At 40.1% G+C, this 18,392-nt stretch overlaps 1 long non-coding RNA gene across 3 annotated transcripts in view; it reads left to right on the top strand.

Annotated features, from left to right (window-relative positions):
- The first annotated feature begins 46 nt into the window (after positions 1-46).
- The window catches only part of LOC146377407 (uncharacterized), a 62,015-nt gene continuing 43,669 nt past the window's right edge, over positions 47-18,392 (top strand). For 2 of the 3 annotated variants that reach the window (XR_014801743.1, XR_014801742.1), the window contains exons 1-2: positions 1,882-1,981; positions 2,087-2,161. This is a non-coding gene — a long non-coding RNA (uncharacterized LOC146377407). Of the gene's footprint in view, positions 142-1,881; positions 1,982-2,086; positions 2,162-18,392 lie in introns of those variants that run through there. The other variant, XR_014801744.1, reaches the window with a different exon arrangement.

Below are 18,392 nucleotides of genomic sequence, written 5' to 3'. Positions count from 1 at the left end.
TTCTGTGTGAACACCCAGATTTGACCTCCCATCATATAATATCTCACCCGTCACCGCCCGTATCCGCCAGAAGGCTGGGTCATCATATTAATGCGGAAGAGTATTTTTATTTCGTGACATCGGCGATTTTCTGATTACACGGTAGGCTTTCAATCACAACACCCCGGCTTTATTCTAACTTTGATTCTGGAATGTGGACATTTTACGCACGGTGGCGGTTTTTGAACATGTGGGCTGCTTTTTGATTTATGTACCGACACTAATATTGGGGAATTATTGCAAAACAACACAATAATAATAATATGAATATGAATAAGTAAAGTGTGTCAGAGTACACATCATACAGCATATAATTAAAACCTCTTTCCCTCAACACACAGTTAAAATAAATACAGAAATTAATTATCATTTTGCACTAAAATGTACGCATGCACGGTGGGGAGAAAGGAACCAAATGAGCTCGTGCTTGAGTGCCATGCGAACACTGCGTTTTATTTATTTATTTATTTATTTATTTATTTATTTATTTATTTATTTATTTAACAGAAGTAACGGTTTCATGTTTATTTCCGTATTGCTAACTTAAGGAAAATGCGTTAAAAGTGGATGTGGAAAATGGGCACATGATAATCGCGCTTGTTTCCGACTTCAGGCGCACAAATGCTGCCAATTCCTGACTAAATTAGAAACCTTTTTACTGTAATGATAGATCTTCAGCTTTTTTCAGTTCATGGGTGAGCTCAGTTAGAGCTTCCCCGCTCTCCCCCTCCCTCTCCCTCCCTCTTGTCTGTTTGACTTGTCTATTCCCCCGCGTCCACCTCATATGAGAGACAAATCTGTTGACAACAAGGTCGTCCTGTGAGCAAACTTTCGGTGCCCCCCCCCCCCCCCCCTTTTCTTCTTCCTCTCCATCTCTGTCCATCATCCCCTTTGAAGTTATGTCCAAAAGGCTGTTATTATCTGGTATTAATAGATGCAGCCCCAGGAAGACAAAATCAGCTATTGATAATTGCAAGGAGTATACGGCAGCTACTGTATCGATCGGCGTGTCCTCCACTCCCCTGGTACTGAGAGATAAGGAGACACACTCTTTAGAGCAATATAATTTCTTTTGACCTATCTGCTTGCTACAGACTTATGATGAATAGCCAGAGTGGCTGAAGTCCTTTATCACCAAAGTTACCCCCTTGATATAATATTGATTCTTTATAACTAGCTCGCCACACAAAAATCAAACTGTCCACTTGGCCATCATCATCATCAATATCATCACAAAGGCGGAGGAATGAAGATCCCCCGCGCGTCTAAAGGCGAGCCGTTACAATCTCCTCTGTAGGCCTAATCTTTATTTTGCTGATGATGAAAGGAGAGGGGAAACGAGGCAAGGTGCCATTTAAGACGCGGTGCCATTTAATCCGGTATAGACTACACATACACACACCGCACACACTTATAGAGAGAGAGGGAAAGAGAGGGGGTGTCCAGACCGGGCTGCCGAACAGCTTTGGAATTCACGTCGCTTGAAAAGTTTGATTTCCACTAAGCTTTATGTAACCCTAAGAGCCCCTGTGATTTTATATAGCTTGATCTGACTTCAAAAATAAATAAATTACCAAGTCAAATATTATTGTTCTCCAATTTACTGCAGTGGACGAGCAAATAAATACATAAATACGTTTAAAAAAAAAGCAATTTTTGTTTCATGGCACTGCGGATGCCGGATGCGCCTCAGAGGTATCCTTTAACCTTAAAGGCTGCTTCGCTGCAGAGCTGGAGCCCCACCGAGGCTATTACAACGGGGGCCACTCTCTCTATTCTCCGAGAGAGGAGTGAGAGCGCTGCTGGTGCTGCTGGTGGAAGAGGAGGAGGAGGAGGGGGGCATGGTGGCGGAGGAGGGTGGGAGAGGAGGGAGAGCAGAAACGTGTAATCACCCAAACAACCGTTTTTACCCGTTTCACCCCCTCTGGATCTGTGTCGCAAGGTGAGAAAAGGGCTGCTTGGGCTTCCACGCTGGCCCTCGCTGCATCACAAAGTGCACAGGCAGACTTCGGTAACAACTCCTCTCCTCTATTCTTACACCCCGCAGTCCGCTGTGAGCCTGTCTGCCTTTCACTGCGGATATCGTGGAGGGAGGCCGGAGCGTGAAGAAGACACCAGAGAGGTAAAAAAAAAAAAAAAAAAGACTCCCAGAGTTTGAATTTACTGCTTCGCTTTGGCCGTTGTGCATCACTGTATAATAATAGCTTTAAAGTTATCCGTTACATATCTTTAAATAGGAGGATCTAAGAAATTGAATTTTTATATGTGTGGCTCAGGTTGTAAAGCATGTGATTAGACCGCTAAAGTGGCGCAGTATGAAAAAAAAATATGCGTGCGTTGCGTCGGTGTCCAATCAGACGTCTTTGCGCCGCCGCAACTGGTGCCAAGACGCATTTACACACACCGCAGGCTACTGTAGCAGCCTATAGCAGCCTATGGCACAAAATCCCAGGGCTTCATCTGCACCAATCAGAGATGAGATGGAACTTTTTCTGCCACTGAATGAGCCCAATTACAGCGTCTCTGAAGGCAAACCCAAACAATATTTATGTTGTTTCATTGTCTGCGTACGCTTTTGAAGCAATCTATACTTACATTCTGTCTGTTGCTAAACTTGTACTTTATTCCTTGTAATTAGTCCACGAATAATTTACAATTTAGCAATGATTTTTTTTCCAGTCTTAGAGCTAATAAATACAATTATTACGTTTTGGCAAATGCATTATTAATAGTAGAATTTAGCGTATTTGAAGTATAATAATACTACACATATACAGCATCATTATGATGACTGTAATTATTGGAGTATGGTCACTATAGAGGTTTTAATAATCTTGTGTCCTAGAGCTAATTTCTGCATATATACTTGTAAATGTATAAAGTAAACACATTGTTATCCCCCAACAGCCTTTATCCTTATACTATTGTATGTCTTAATACTTCGAAATTTGCAATTAAAAATTAATTATTTTAAAATGAAAAAAATAGGAGCACAAGTTGTGTTCTAAAGTTTATTGTAGCATGCAGAACTGTTTGTATGTTCTTTTTTAATTAAGTTTTGTTGGGGGGGGTTCAGAGAAAGTCACTTCATGTGCAGCTTTAGCAGACACTGCATAGTTTTTGCTATGTGCTACACATGTTTTAGTTGCATATCTAAACGCACACATACTTGCACACGATTTGATACATAATTGTGGACATCATGCATAAGTAATGGCTGTTGTAGCTGGGACTCTAACTAAGTGGTAACTGTCTGTGATCCTGCTCTGAAAATTGAGTGTGGTGCTCTCACACTGATCGCACAATCAGAGATCAGGCGGCACATGAGTCTGCTTGATAGAACCCAACCATATATTTCCAGTTATCATCAGGACCTGCTCATCGTGCTTCATTTGAGCCAAGCTGAGATAAAATGTGACAGGCAGCTTGTACCTGAGATGAGTAAAATTTGATTTGACTGGTCCAATCAGGTTTAATTGAAATGAATTGAATCAACCCATTTCTTCTGCTACTGTAATTAAATTAGTAGCTGGGCCGCAATTGGACGTCGAGTTGGCACTTGAGAGGAGATGACAAAATGCTCATTGCTGCCGCCAAAGGACTATGTGTCAAATTTGGTGTGAAAATGCTGTTTGACACACTGGCATAAGCTGTCGCTTTGCTCGAAGTGTGTACAAACAAACACGCTGGGATTATCTCCTGGACTGAGCCACTTCCTCATGTGAATGAAAAAGTGTGGAGATATGCATGCAAGTCATCAGAACAAATTAAGTGTGAAAGCACATTTACTGCATATAGAGTGCAGCAACATTTCTGTTATTGCTTTATAGCCCCCAAAACACCTAAATGAATGCCAAAAACACTGACGCTGGCTTGCCACTGCAGCTCTTACAAGGTCTGAAATAAAAAGGAGTCACAGACTCAGAGTCTGAAACCTATGGATCTCTTGAAAATTCAAAATTAAGAATTAACATGAGAAAAAGTTGAATAAAATTCTGCAGCATGCAGAAATAATAACACTGTCGACGTGTAATAAAACTGCAGTGCTCGTAGATCGGTTTATATTGGTGTAAGCTTCCTCGATAAAGATACATGTGAGAACATTATTGCACTTTGATGTTTGAATTGGAGGCCTTGTGTCAAATATCTCCTGTATCAACCAGGCCCACCACTCAGGAAGGGAAGAGGTTGTACTGCTCCAAGGCCTTGGTCATCTGTGGCTCTAATGCCATTTCCAAGAACAATGAGCAGAAAAGGGCTAAAGCCGCACTGATGACACTTAATCTCATTGGAATTCCTTGTCAGGTTTGACCTTGGAAAGATATTAGCCACTCGACAAGTGACTGTGGGCGAGGGGAGGGGCTGCGTGTGTGTCTGTCTGCAGTTACTGTGCGATTGTAAGTTTCTATTTAAGTATACAAATATGCTTCCCTGTGCTTTATCGCATATCATAGTGGCAACATGATTTTCACTGAACTTGAAAGCCATTTCAGGTTTACAAGTGCAGCGTGAGCCTTTCTACCGAGTGTGTCTGCGCAGCGGTGTAGCGGTCGTGATGCGACTGTGGGGTTGTTTAGAAAGAGATTATCCATATGCATGTGAGCAGCCAGAAACCAGACCATTGGGCTGCAGGGATCTGTGGTCCAGTGATGTGTGTGCCACATTGTCTGTTCAATACAGGCATCTAAATTTTTAAACAGCATCAGTTACTTCATACTGCCATTGTTTTGGCACCATTTGCCTTGCTTAATCCTGGCACATATCTGTGCTATCTTACAGTGCAGAAGTATGTGTGTGTGAGTGTGAGTGTGTGTGTGTGTCGGTGTGGGACGCTGAGAGATTTTGTGTCATTATGAGTAGTTTGCGATTAGAAGTGTGTGTGTGTGTGTGTGTGTGTGTGTGTGTGTGTGTGTGTGTGTGTGTGTGTGTGTGTGTGTGTAAATATCTGTACAAATTTGTGGAGAGAGATAAAACTTAAACGCACTCATTTTTACACTGTGCCTCTGATTTTCGACATTCTCACAAGTGTGTTTCTGTATTTTACTCCCAAAGTGACTGCCTTCATTCAGTCCACAGTGTTGCATCAGTTTGTTTCAGCTGTTCCCACTACAAAGATGCATACAAGGTGACGTTGCTTGCAAACAGCCTGCAAGCATTAAAAGCAGCATTTGGAATCAAAACGATATCCATCCAAGTAAAGCTGAAGAGATCCCATGTTGCCACTTTTTGCAAAAAAACCCAACCATTCCTGACTTTTTCCTTTTAAGTACTGGTATCTAAATAGATGCGCATTTGTGCATGAATGTGTTTCACAGACTGTTTTCAACTTAAGAAGTAGAATAAATTGGAAGTAAATATGACGCAGCGTTTGTCTCAGTGATATCAGACTTCAACACCCGCACGTCCCAGAGACATAAAAAAAGCAAAGTGCTGTTAGAACATTACTGCTGTAAAGGAGTTGCATGTTGTGGGGAAGATTCCTCAGTTTACCATTCTGGATGCACCGTTATGTCAACAAACCCTCAGTCTTTCTCTTTCTGTCTCCAGGGAGAAATATTTGCACAGGGAACCCTTCTCTGTATAGTTTCTATAGTATTCACTTCTTTGTCCCCAACGCTGACATATTTATGGCAACCCGCTAATGAGCTATACGGTCTTTTGTAGTGAGAGACAGCATGTGTAAACATTTAGATTTTTTTTTCTCCCTCTTCAAGTACGAGGCGAGATCCACCAAATTAAAAGGCACAAAGTGAAATGAAATCGCGCAGCAACCTAACACCTGATCAAATACAAGGTTACCCATGCAGTGTTTTGTGTTTTGCCGTGTTAATGCCCTATGTTGCTATCAGTCTGGCGTGTTTTTTGGAGGACTGCCAGCCAGAGGAGGAAGAGCACCTATTTTGTGGAGAGGTAATTGCTACACAGTAGCCTCTGATTGCCAGGAACTTTCACTGGGAACGGCCCCGGCTCCCTTTTCACTCGCACCGACAGCCTGATTACAAATCATCTTATTGATTTGATGAGTGCAAGATGTTTGCTAATAACTGTTCTCATACCATCTGTTAATCTTTGTTGTGATTAAAGAGGTAATCCCAATACCCATTATTCCCAATGACAAGAGCGGGGGGATCGTTCTCTTACACAAGCTTTAGTCCCTCGCAGGCCAGGCTGGGCTGAAAGGGAAGCTCGGGAGAGGGGGATGGGGGTGCAGTACCTAGGATATCAGCGATCTCCGAATGCAACTGAGAAGTCTGCGCCACCTTCCACATAACAAACGCGATACGAAAATAAAAGGGGGGGGGGGGGAGAATTACATCCTTGCTAAAAATCCATTACCTCGTGTAATCACGCAAAATGATTTTTCTTAAATATGATAATAAATCACAGGCTGGATCAATAGCCTGCGGACCAACTGCTATGCCCTGATAACGTATCAATCAATATTTAGTATTTAGTATTTAGATTTTAATTAATACCTTGGCGGGGCTTGGAGCCCGTTAGCACACGAAAGAAATATAATCTGTGATAAAAATAGACCAGAATAAATAAATTTCTAAAAGCAAATGTGCTCCTGTTAGCATTTGCACAGTAGCCCCTCGTATCTGTCATTGATCAGTCAGTTTCTCGGTTGTGATTAAGGACCCTTCAAAATCAAGCTTTGTGTGTGTGGAGGTGTGCGTGTGTGCATGCATTGCATAGAGGAGGGATGGACGTGTGCGTGGGTTCACGTGGAAACATTTTCATCGATAGGCTGAGCTTCTGAAGCACCTGATCCAAACTGTTCATACACAGAAGATCAAGCGTAAATGATGTGTTGTATTTAAAGTGAAAACATAAGCAGGAATATGAATATGAATGTGCTACCAGAAGATTTCTGGTTTATCAGTAGTCTGAGATATATTATATATTGACCAATCATGTTTCTGTATGCTATGTTTACATTGTTTGGATTTGCTAACATGCATATCTCAAAGAGTATGGTATTGCTTGATGATTCAAAAATATATATATTTGTTTGCTTTCTCCTCTTTTAAAAAAAAATCACAAAACATGACTAGCAGACAGAGAAGTAAGTGTACAGCTAATTGGTTAAGGCCAAATACTTGCGTTAAAAAAAGTTATCATTGTTGGAAAAGACTCCAAAGATAATTGCAATTTCATTGGGAGCCTGAGCTGTTAAAACGTGTCTGTGTGGGAACGAAGTCTGCAAAGTTCCTCAAAAACTTCTGCTAGAAAAACAGCGGTTAGTCTGTGTAACTCACAATCTATTAGCATGTGTGAAGTTCCCGTTAGAGTTCACGAGTGTTATTGTGGGGTGCAGTGATGGACAAACTTTAGTTTGTGATGGCTATGGGTTTGCTTACCCGTACCCTGGCTCTGTCCATTCCCAAACTGTGATCTTTTCCTGAACTCTACAAAGGAATTTTGTTGCATAAAGCGAACACAACAGCCAATGATTAGGAAAGAAGTTAACAATAAGAAAGAAACACTGATTTAAAACAAAGCAGCGCTAAGAGAGACAGAAAAAAACTCACATTTCCCACAGAACATGAGACACAAACTAATTTATTCTACTTCCACTCATCCGGCCTCCTTGTGTGGCCTTTGGCACTCTTTAGGGAGATCTTTGTTTCTCTTTTAGCAGAGTTTGCACTGGATGTTGAGTGTCGCCATGCTAGTGAATCACAGCACCTAAGGACACTTTGGTGTGTACAGCACTGACACACCAGCAGCTTCAGCAGAATGGCAGTATTTAAATAGGAATAAGAACAGGTGGAAATACCATGCAGACTATTTTTTTTCCCAGCACTAAAACTAGTAATCCTAATCTTAATACTCCTGCATGCTTACAGATATCCTGCATGCAGTAGCTTTAAACACTTTAAGTGATGCTTCCTTGAATTACTCTGGAGCATACAGTAAGGAAGTGCAATTAATCAAACGATGTCCTGTTCTTACAGAAACACTTAAGCAAATAGTTTCAAACTGATGCATTTAAGTCATTGCTTCTTGAATTTACACGCAGGGGCCCTTTTATAATCTTTCCTTAAGGTTTTAAGTGTTGAACACAGGACTGCCAACCGCTTTTCAATTGGATTGAGTCTTGTGGCATTTGTAATTGGAATCCTTTTGCTTTATAAAGAGATTAAAATAGTTAAATATAGAAGCAGAAGGGCAGAGTTTGACCATCAGGATGTGCATGGCTAACACAAGATTAATAAGACATAGTTAAACAGGATTCAGCGCTAATCCTCCTTCGAACTAGTGCATTTGACTTGTAATCTGATGACACGTGTCTTTCCTTACTATGTATTTTCTTAGTTAAAAATGCACAAATTATGATTCATGTATCAGGTATGTATTTACAACTAACTAACTATATGATGTCAAGTTGAGTTTATCAACATGACATTTTGTCTTATTCTGTTTGAAGATCAGCATTTAGTTGTACCTTACAGAGCATATGAAGAGGAGACTGAAGGGCTCTACAGATTTTTGGCTGGAGGCTGTGGTAGTTCTCAGGTTCCTGGAAAGTCAGTCGGTGAGCTAACAGGACATGTGCGTGTTGCTCTGGGCTACGGCTGGATTTAAGTGTCTCACGGCTGTCTGCTATCTAACCCAGGTTAACAGGATATTAGGCCACAGCAAGTGGCTGGTCTCTCATTTAAGCTGATCCCTGACACACACGTCCAGTGTCACTTTGGCACATACTGTAGGACACGCGCATAAGTCAAGGTCACACCTTTGCCTGAATATTTTTCATGTTTTAATATCTATTCAATGATCATTTCTTATCAAAGTGATGAACCCCCAGACACAGACAAGTTCCTCTGACGTGATAAGTCTGATTCAATATTTTCCCACATCCACAGCCATCAAACTGCAGTTATCACTGTTGAGCTTGAATATCAGATTAGCTCCGTGTTAAAGCTCACACACCATGAGACTGGACTGCATGGGCCAATCCCCATTAATCCCGTCTTACTGTTAGGTGAAACAAGGTGCCAAGGAGGCCCTGTGTGGGCTGGCAGTGGGTGTATGTTAGCAGAGTGAGTCAGCTGCCGCCGGAATTACTGTAATTGAATTAGTGTATGTGTGGTAGTACACAACAGTTAAAGTGATAGCATGTAAAAACACTGTAAAATTCACAAATTACACACTGTGTATCATCAAACTATATATTTAAGACTTTCTCAGCATCACCAGCATGAGGATTTACATGGACCAATCATTAGTAATACTGTGAGAGTTTGTTGACTCATTATAATGACTGTAAGGATATAGTTTCCCTCCTTTACATGCAGCCTGATTAAAGATGAGGTTATTAATGTTTACTTAAAAATAAATGAAGAAGTATTAGTATAAATATTTTTACCGTTATACATAAAAAATTGTAGGTTTACCATAAACTCTGCATAGTGATATTATTATTTTTTTCTTTTTGGATTTTAAGCTGGCTGTGACTTTACAGTTTACTGAAGGGTCACTGCTATCATCAGCCCGATTTTCAACCTTTTAAACAAATAAATATATGCTTAATCACCCAGTAAAGTAAGTTAGAGTCTAGCCCTAAAAAATAAGATTTAGCTGCTCATGAACTTCATATCCGTGTTGTTGCAGACCAAAGAAAAATATACTGAATTTATACAAAGTGGAAAATAAAATGTGTCGTAACTTTTTGTTTGTGTGGAAACCTGCATATCATTAGGATGTATTTGTGCGAATGTAAATACACAGATTCACTGCTACACAAATGAAAGTTCAGAGTCCTGGTCTGCAGGATTTGTCTTGATCAGGTGCCTCTGGCATCACATTTCGGCACTGGATATGCTTATGGGTTTGCTTTTTAATCATGCAGGATTAATGTTGGAAAAAAAAATATTTCAACCCAAACCCAAAAGGAAAAGCGACTCCCAGAGTAGCTTTGTTTAAGTCTTATGTATGGGAATCTAGGATAGCATTAGCGCACGTTAGCAGATGCCTTCAGCTGATGGGAAAAAATTGTTTAAGGAGAGTTTTGCTTGAGCTTAGTACTTTTGCAAAGATATCACGACAATAGAAAATATATACAGAAAATTGCGATTACAATATTTTGCCTCTGATTGTTGAGTCGGTGTTTTGTTCGAGGATATCTCACAAGCCTAAGCAGAAAGGTCCTAGTTTAATTCAAACTCATTTCCCTCCTCCCCATTTGTTTTTTTTTTTTTTTTTACATATTTATTAGAAAACAAGAATAAAAATTATGTTTCATTGATTTACATGTGGAATTTCTGCAAAAAAAAAGTCTACAGCTGAAAACTAAATTAAGAGAAAAGAAAAGCAGAGCAAACCAGAGAAACTGAAAGATTGAAATAATGCTGAAGCAGAGGATGAAGATGGTGGAGGGGGATGACGGACAGTTGTGGAGACAGGGTTGTTAGTTTATGTAGGCTGCGGGCTGACTCGACTGGAAAATTTTGATCACTTTAATTTACTATATCCAGGGTTGCCTCTCTCCCTGTCCAGCACTTTTATCAAGCCCTGTGAGCCCGTATTGATTTTTTTATTTTCTGCCCAGGATAAGAAGACAGAGAGTTAGGGAGCTCTGGTGAATGGAGAACTTTCCTCAGATTGCTGCTATTCTCCAGCTTATTGCATCCTGTCGTTTGTAGTTTCAGATGATGTCCAGTACGCCACGGCTGCTCCAGCCAATAAACAAGGTGACTAACAATGGAAGAGGGCCAGGAATGAAGAGAGGGAGACAAGCTAACCACCACACCACACACAGCTAGAATACAAGGGCGGAAGAGGACATTTTATAGCTAGAATTTGCCTTTTTTTTTCTTTGTTTTTACGGCTATGTTGAGAAGCTGTTTTTAAAACGTATCATTATGACTATACTGCAGTATAGAAAGCTCATGTCATGTGTTTTATTTTTATTTGAGTCTTTTTAAAATCATTTTTTTGGCATAAAATTTTGTCATCATATTAAGCTAAGCTCTGTGAGGCAGGGGCATGATTTCTTAGGGATTTCTTAGCTAGAACTACAGCTGTAAAACATTCAGCTTAAATGTAGTTTCTCTAAATTGTGCTCATTTAGGATCTAAAATAGCAAACCTTTTTTTCCTTGGACAGCGGAGTATTATAATCCTCCCCGACCCCTGAAGACAAGATACAATTTAACATTTTTTAATATATTTGTATATATCTGTATTCTTGTTACTGTGTTTCTCCCAGAGCCAAATTAATTATCACCTTTGCCCCAAAGAAAAGGCAATTAAGCAGGAGAGCTAATGGTTTTTCCTCTAAAAATGAAACGGGACAAAGGTTTTGTTCCCATTTCATTTTTTTAACAACGTGTGTATCAGACAAATTGTTGCATAAAATCTTCTGATTTTCTTTTACATTTTTTGCTTCTTTCTTTCTAGTGGCTCTATTTTTGCATTTTCATATGTTAGCCTGTGTGTGTGTGTGTGTGTGTGTGTGTGTGTGTGTGTGTGTGTGTGTGTGTGTGTGTGTGTGTGTGTGTGTGTGTGTGTGTGTGTGTGTCTGAGAGAAGAGAAAGTGGGTGGGAGAGAGAGTAAGAGAGAGAGAGAGAGATTAGTGACAGTCTGATAAAAGATGTCTCCAAAACCCTAATTAAAATTGAATACCCCTGCAAATGCAAAGCAACATGCAATCTGCAGGTATTTCATTTAGAGCAACTATCTCAGCGTAAAGCTGCTTTTTTATGTCTTTCTTCATTGCACACAAATAGCTATACCCAGTTCATTTTATTTTTCACACTTCCACATCTGTCGCCGTCTTTGTCAGACCACACAAGCTTGCCCTTCTGTCCCTCTCTTGATGTAAGACAACACTGATAAAACAAAATCAAGCTGAGGAACCTGCAGTTTGTCCCCTTTTCCCCCCTCTGAAAAGGCTTTCAAGGTTCAGCTCATTAAGATACTTAAAAAACAGAGAGCTCTCTAATGAAACTGTGAGCAGTGATATTTTGATAACGCAGGCAGCCCTTATAAAAAGGAACTTCCTCGCCTTTATTTCTTAACAAATAGCTACGCTGATAATGCTTTGATATCTATGGCGCATCTATTTGTCAGCAGCAACGGATTTTTAGAAACGGATTGGAAAGAAAGTCAAAGCAGTAACTCATTAAACTTTGATCCGACTCGTTTTGGAAATAAAAAATATGTAGACAGTTACAGTGAGTTTGATTGGTTGGTGGAGATGTGCACTTATGGTAACCGTGGGAAATAACGAGCGAGACTGATTTAATTTACAGATCATATCTGATCATTTCTCCTGTTCTGTCTTCAATAAAAAGTGCGTGTTCGCAGTTCCTAAATCCTCACATTGCCTGCTTGTTGCATCATTTAAACTGAGCCTCTTCCTCTGTCTTTTTTTTTTGTGAGTAAGTTTTGTGTGTAAAACGAGAAGACCTATTGCACTGTACAGCTGAAAACCGTCTTTGAGATATGACCTGTGTTGTGGCTGCAGTAGCACTTTCACTTCCTACTGTCTGGACTCAGACTGCCGGCCATGTGATCTCAGTTTAGAGGAATCCACACACACTTGCCAGTGTCATCAGCAACTGGTGGCATATGGTTTACCCAGCGGTCAGACTCTTCAACTAGTTATTAGCTAGTTATTATTATTATTATTATTTTTATCCGTTCATTTGTTTGTTTTGGTTTTTTGACAGGACATTTTTTATTTTGGGGTTTATTTGTATGTTTTCTCCAGGTTCTTGGGAAACCATCTTCACATATGAAACAATTCTAATGTTATAGTAGCAAAAAAGAACTAATCAAAAAGAGAGTTCAGTCTCAATAACTAGAAGCAACGCAAATATAGGTTATAAAAAAGTAAATATTTGCCTGAAAATAGGGGAAAACGTTGAATGGGAAATGAAAAACGATCTTTAAAGAGTAAAGGAGAGGCTGACTGGATATTAACCAGGCCACGTTTTATATGTTTTGTCGTGAAAAAGCATGAGCTGCACAAACAAACTAGGCTGCAACAGCCTTAGTGCAAAAACATACCAGTATCCTGGATCTCTGGTTTTGAAAAACCAGGAGTGCTTAAACATTGCTCAAAGCTCGCACCTATAATCATTTTTACTTGGCCGCCTGCCCATAATGCAGAGGAAATTGCTCTGGCTTAAGCCGCCGTTTAGTCACAAGGATATGGTCAATTTGGTACTCTGCCAAAGCCATACCCCTGAGTCATTTTACTGTATGTATTTTTTGTTATCCATTCCCAGAACAGCAGTTGAATCATACAGCACATAAATAATCCCCAGCACAGAGTTGAAAGTGGTGAACAATAAATGTTGTTTTCCCCTAACCCCACAGAGCAGGCTTTTTTAACCTCCTCATTTTCCATGTAGACAGTTATTAACTTCTCAGATGATATCTTGTCATTGTTAACTATCGATTCCCGTCATCATTAGAGCGTCTAATAACGAGGCTCTTGCCTTGACAATTTTCGTATATCTGCCAGGAGTGACAGTCCCGCGTGTTAAAGACATGTTTACTTCACTCTGGGATCAATAAATGCTGTGAGCCAGCATGAGACAGTATAGGCCCTTACCAGTGTTATCGATGCACAGTGTATCACATTATGAAATATACGTAGGTGGAAGCTGCCCACAAGATTAAGGAGTCCTCATAGATCAATGAAGAGTATGAGCATTAATATGTGCTGCTACTTCCAACCCCTGGACACCATAGGTTATTTTTGCTCTCAGGCTGAACACCGATGCACGTGCTTTTGCGTGAACTGGGAGAATTAGATTTGCTTACCGGTGTTACAATCCAATATCTATCATTGAAAGGATTCTTTTCACACACGGCCAAAGGTCTCTCATTTTAGGCCCAGGCAGCGGCGCTGCAACTGAGTTCTTATGTAAGATTTTAAACTTATTAAGATGGGAGAAAATCTACTTTTGCAATGTGTTTGCATGACGGTGTGTGCGTGTCTGTGTGCGTGTGAGACAGCAATGTTGAACTTGAGAATGAGGGTGGGAAAGCTTCACGATGTCAGATTTCACTGTTTAATCCCATGCTGAAATTTCGTCACCTTAAATTAACCCTTTCATGATCTCGCTTTATTTTTTTTCCTTTTAATCTGTGAAAGAAACCTCTTTGTTATCTGCATGTACCCTGAAAATGACTATATTACCCAGCCCCATAAATATGACGTTTTCCCCTAGTAATCATCTTCACCACAACCAGTTGTCCTCATATAGAAAATGAACTCATAAACCTCACTTCCTATGATGCACGTCAGCCCTAAGAGCTTCTCATCTGAATATATCCCCACTGTGGAGGACAACAGAGGCGTGTTGTCATCCAGCTGACCCTTGAAGTGGCTAGATGAAGGGCATTGAGGAGGAGGGGTGAAGGGTGGAAGGGAAACTTGGGCCAAGGTCAAGAAAGCTAATTTGTTTCCTGTGTCCCCCTGCCGTCCCTGAGAGGCAGACCACACACTGCCCATTCAAAGGGGGGGCTTTAATGTGGTCAAGGGTGCATAACATGGGGTTGAGCTCATCAGCTACTGGGTCCTGTATCATGTAAGAAAGAAATCATCTGAATAAAAACAGATCTGAATAAAGTAAAAGTGCACACTAACAAAAAAGTACACAAACACGGTTAACATGGTTATTCTATGTTGGGGTTGAATGAGATTTCACTAAATGTGGCCAAATATTTGACTAAATATCTTCAAATGGCACTAATTACTGATTATATCACCTTTCTCTAACTGTATCAGCTGGTCAGGGGAGCATAAGGAATGTGAAATAACAGAAACTACAACTGACAATCACACACACACACACACATGATTATCATTAATTTATCATTATCTGCTTCTCAAGTAAAGTTTTGCGTTAGTTATTACCCTTTGTTAAAGAAAAAAGTATCAAACAAAGAATTTACAAGTACTTTAGGAACTAGTGACTCCTCTGGCATCATAAATATGTTATTAACAGTAGAATCCTGAGTTGCCTTTTAAGTAGCTGCTATTTGCACCACCTTAAAAACTGTGATATCCATCAGTAAGCACTGTAAACTGCAGTGGAACTACAGGTTAACAGCACTGCTCGTCATAGGAATTTGAAAACAAACTTTTCATTTTTAACGATAAAGCTGCGGTGGGATTTGGTGAGTGTAGTCATGTATGAAGCTTCTCATCTATAAACTGAAAGGTAGCTGTGGTGTGTGGTGTGTAGACTCACAGAGAGCTTTGATGTAAAGCTGTAAATATTAATTATAATTTTTCTGTTTGCTCGTGCTATTTTAGTTATATTAAAGCTGAATCCCTCCGAGTGGTCCGTTGAACACAAACCGGGTTGTTAAGCGGAGCAGCCCAGCGTTGTGTTATTTTAACAGACAAAGTCAAAGAGGAAGCGAATACGTTTGCCACCTCGGGGGCACACATGGTACCTCTGTCGATCCTGTAAAGCAGTATTTAATCAGTGTCTGCATAAGGATGCAGCCTTCAGTGAGGGGAAAGCCGTCAGCCATACAGAGAAAAGGCTTCAATTACTCAGCTACCGCATTTGACAAAGGCCAGACCCTGTAATTCACGGCGCATAGGTGTGTATATGTTTGAGGAACAAACGCTGATTCATTTACTGTACAAATACTGGGATATAATACAGGCGCTACTATCCGGCTTTAAAAACAGTGAACATCTAATCGCAGATAAGTTGGCTAAGTTTTTAATGGATGAATATATAGATTGATGGACTCAAAGTTACCAAAGAGATCAGTATTTTTTTTCTTTTTAATTAGCACCTGTGAGCTGTTTCCCATTAACACTGTGCACATTAAAAATCCCTCTGCTTTTTCTAATTAAGTAAAGTGGAAACAGATTAGATGGCTTCTTTGAACAAAGGTCAGTGATTGCACTTTGTTTCGCCCCACTGTTTGTTTGTTTGGCCGGCACCAAGAGAGAGTCTGCCACTTCTTCGCAGAATGTCACTTCACAATCACTGTTTGTTTTAGGGAACAGCCTTTTCTTACCCTTTCTGTTCATCTCCTCGCAGTGTTTTTTTGTGTCTTCTTCAAAATGTGATCAATAGATAAAGACGTGCCTCTCGCTCCTTTTTTTTCTTCCTTGGTTCCATAGAGGCGAACGTATATTCTGCTCTACAGGTGGGAAAGAACGGCTGATGCGATATAGATTTTTTTGCTGATATGATTATGAAGCACGTGGAATGTCAGATTAAAGCCAAACTGATGAAAGATAGGCATCAATCGGGGACATCTCCGGAGAGGCATGACGTGGTTGTCAAGAAGGAGGAATATAGTGACTCATCCCTCCCTAATCTCCCCTTTCCTGGACAATTGATCTGCCTTTCATATCCATTAGCGTGGCTTTCATAGGCGCTGTAATGAATGGCCAGACAACAGACATACTTCAAGATCAAACTCGTCTCTTAGACGGAGAGAAAAAAAATAGCAGAAAAAACCCACAGATAGCAGCTGTGATTCACACAGGTATCTCAAACGTCTCCAAGTAGGACCTTCATCTTAGTGTTACTAAGAATAATGGTGTAACTTACAACAGCGGTGTTATTCAGTTGTTAGTACTTACATCGGTGTTTCCCATTCATAATGTACTTTTTCTGATAAAAGATGGAAAAAAGAAACAAAGTAGTAGTGTTGTACTGGTTTAAAATTATTCCATCTGTTATTTTAGGGATTTTTCTAATAAACGAGTCACATCAATAACTAGTACTTTTTAGGCTGGCAGCTAACAGCGGATGTCACTTTAATTTGCAAATGTTTAAAATGCTCAAAAGCACTGCAGTCAATGTCTGAATTCACTCCGATTATGATAACGCAATAAAAATGATTTAGGCTTTAAGCAATCTCTTCTAAACTATGAGCAGCTACTCACAAGCACCCAGTGAGCACAGCCCCAATCAGACCACTGAAAAAGTGCAATAAGCGGTCAGCACGCATTCCAGACTTTTTGATTCATCTCGGTGTGATTTTTTTAGGTGGTGCTATGATTACCACCATCACATTCTTTCAGTCTGAATGTCCTCAACAACACTTCTGCAAAAAGTAAAAAAAATAAAAAAAATAAAAGGAAAAAAAAATCCGAGTTACGCATGAGAGGAAGCTGACAATGGGAGTCAGACAGGAAGGAGAGAATGACAGAATTTAATAAAGTTCAACAAGGCAGAAAGGATTGCAGAAGCTTTCTTTTTTTCCCCCACCTCCTTCTTTACAACTTCTGGCTACTTAAACACTTTTACACCCTGTCCTTTTATCTGTGTCTGCATTCGCTGACAGAGGAATAGCCGGACACAGAGGGAGACGCTCATTCCATTTTTATTTGAATGTTGACCGAGGATGGCCACCATCTGTGCAAACTGTCTGACTCTATGACTCTCCTGCATTTCCAGCCATAAATATCAGACGGGTCTTCGCTCCTCAGATAATCCGCACATGGCAATTTGTCCTCCCCGCTCTGATTTGCCACTATTTAGGCTTCGATCACTATTCTCTTAAGTTGACACAAACAGAAGCACTATATCATTTTCAGAAAACAGCAATTTCTGTCTAACATCATCTCACACCCTTTTGTCAAATTTACTGTGGCATCTGGTGCCTTTGTTTTTCTTATTCCTCATCATAAAGAAAACCTCTTCAGTCTTCCCAGAAACCCAGCCTACACTTATGTCTTGCTGGGTGCGTTTTTTTTTCTTTTCCCCCCAGTCACCGAGAAGCCTTCCACTAAGCTCAAACACACAAGGGGGAGTGGTGAAAATGGGGTAGATGACATTGTTTTCAGTGATATGGATGCACGGCTTAAAGACAAAAGTGTTGGTTGAATGTTGTCATGTCAATAAGCCATCAGTCGCGCCGCTAACAATAAGTTAATGATTCCCCAGCAGTAATACATTTATGAATAGAGAAGTGTCTTCTTCAGCCCAGCGGGTGTGCCCATTAAAACAGAGCATGAACAAAATAATTGTGATTTGCAGATAAAATCCACTTTAGAATGGGATTCCGACTGAGGAATTGTTGAAAGAGCTGTAATTTTCCACTAAAACGTGACACACACTCACAGGAGCCCTGCTAATCAACTGTGTGTGTTTGTGTGTGTACATGTATGTGTGTGCCTGTTTTGAAGTTTGCATCTTTGCACTATATTCAAATTAAATAATAAATGCATTTAGTGGGAAAAGGTTTCCTTATTTTTTCCCCAATCTAAATGTTTTTTTGCACGTCCTTCGCTGTAACTCAAGTTTGATTTAGCTCATAGGTAGTAAAATATGTTTCCCTGCTGTAAGTACTGATGGAAAAAAAGAAAAAGAATCTATTCTCAAAGTGTGAAATCCATGTAAATGG

Source organism: Perissodus microlepis, chromosome 11 (genome assembly GCF_051167445.1).
Source record: "Perissodus microlepis isolate ML-2025 ecotype Zambia chromosome 11, ASM5116744v1, whole genome shotgun sequence".
Taxonomy (NCBI): Eukaryota; Metazoa; Chordata; class Actinopteri; order Cichliformes; family Cichlidae; genus Perissodus; species Perissodus microlepis.
This window is presented reverse-complemented; position numbering and strand designations above follow the sequence as displayed.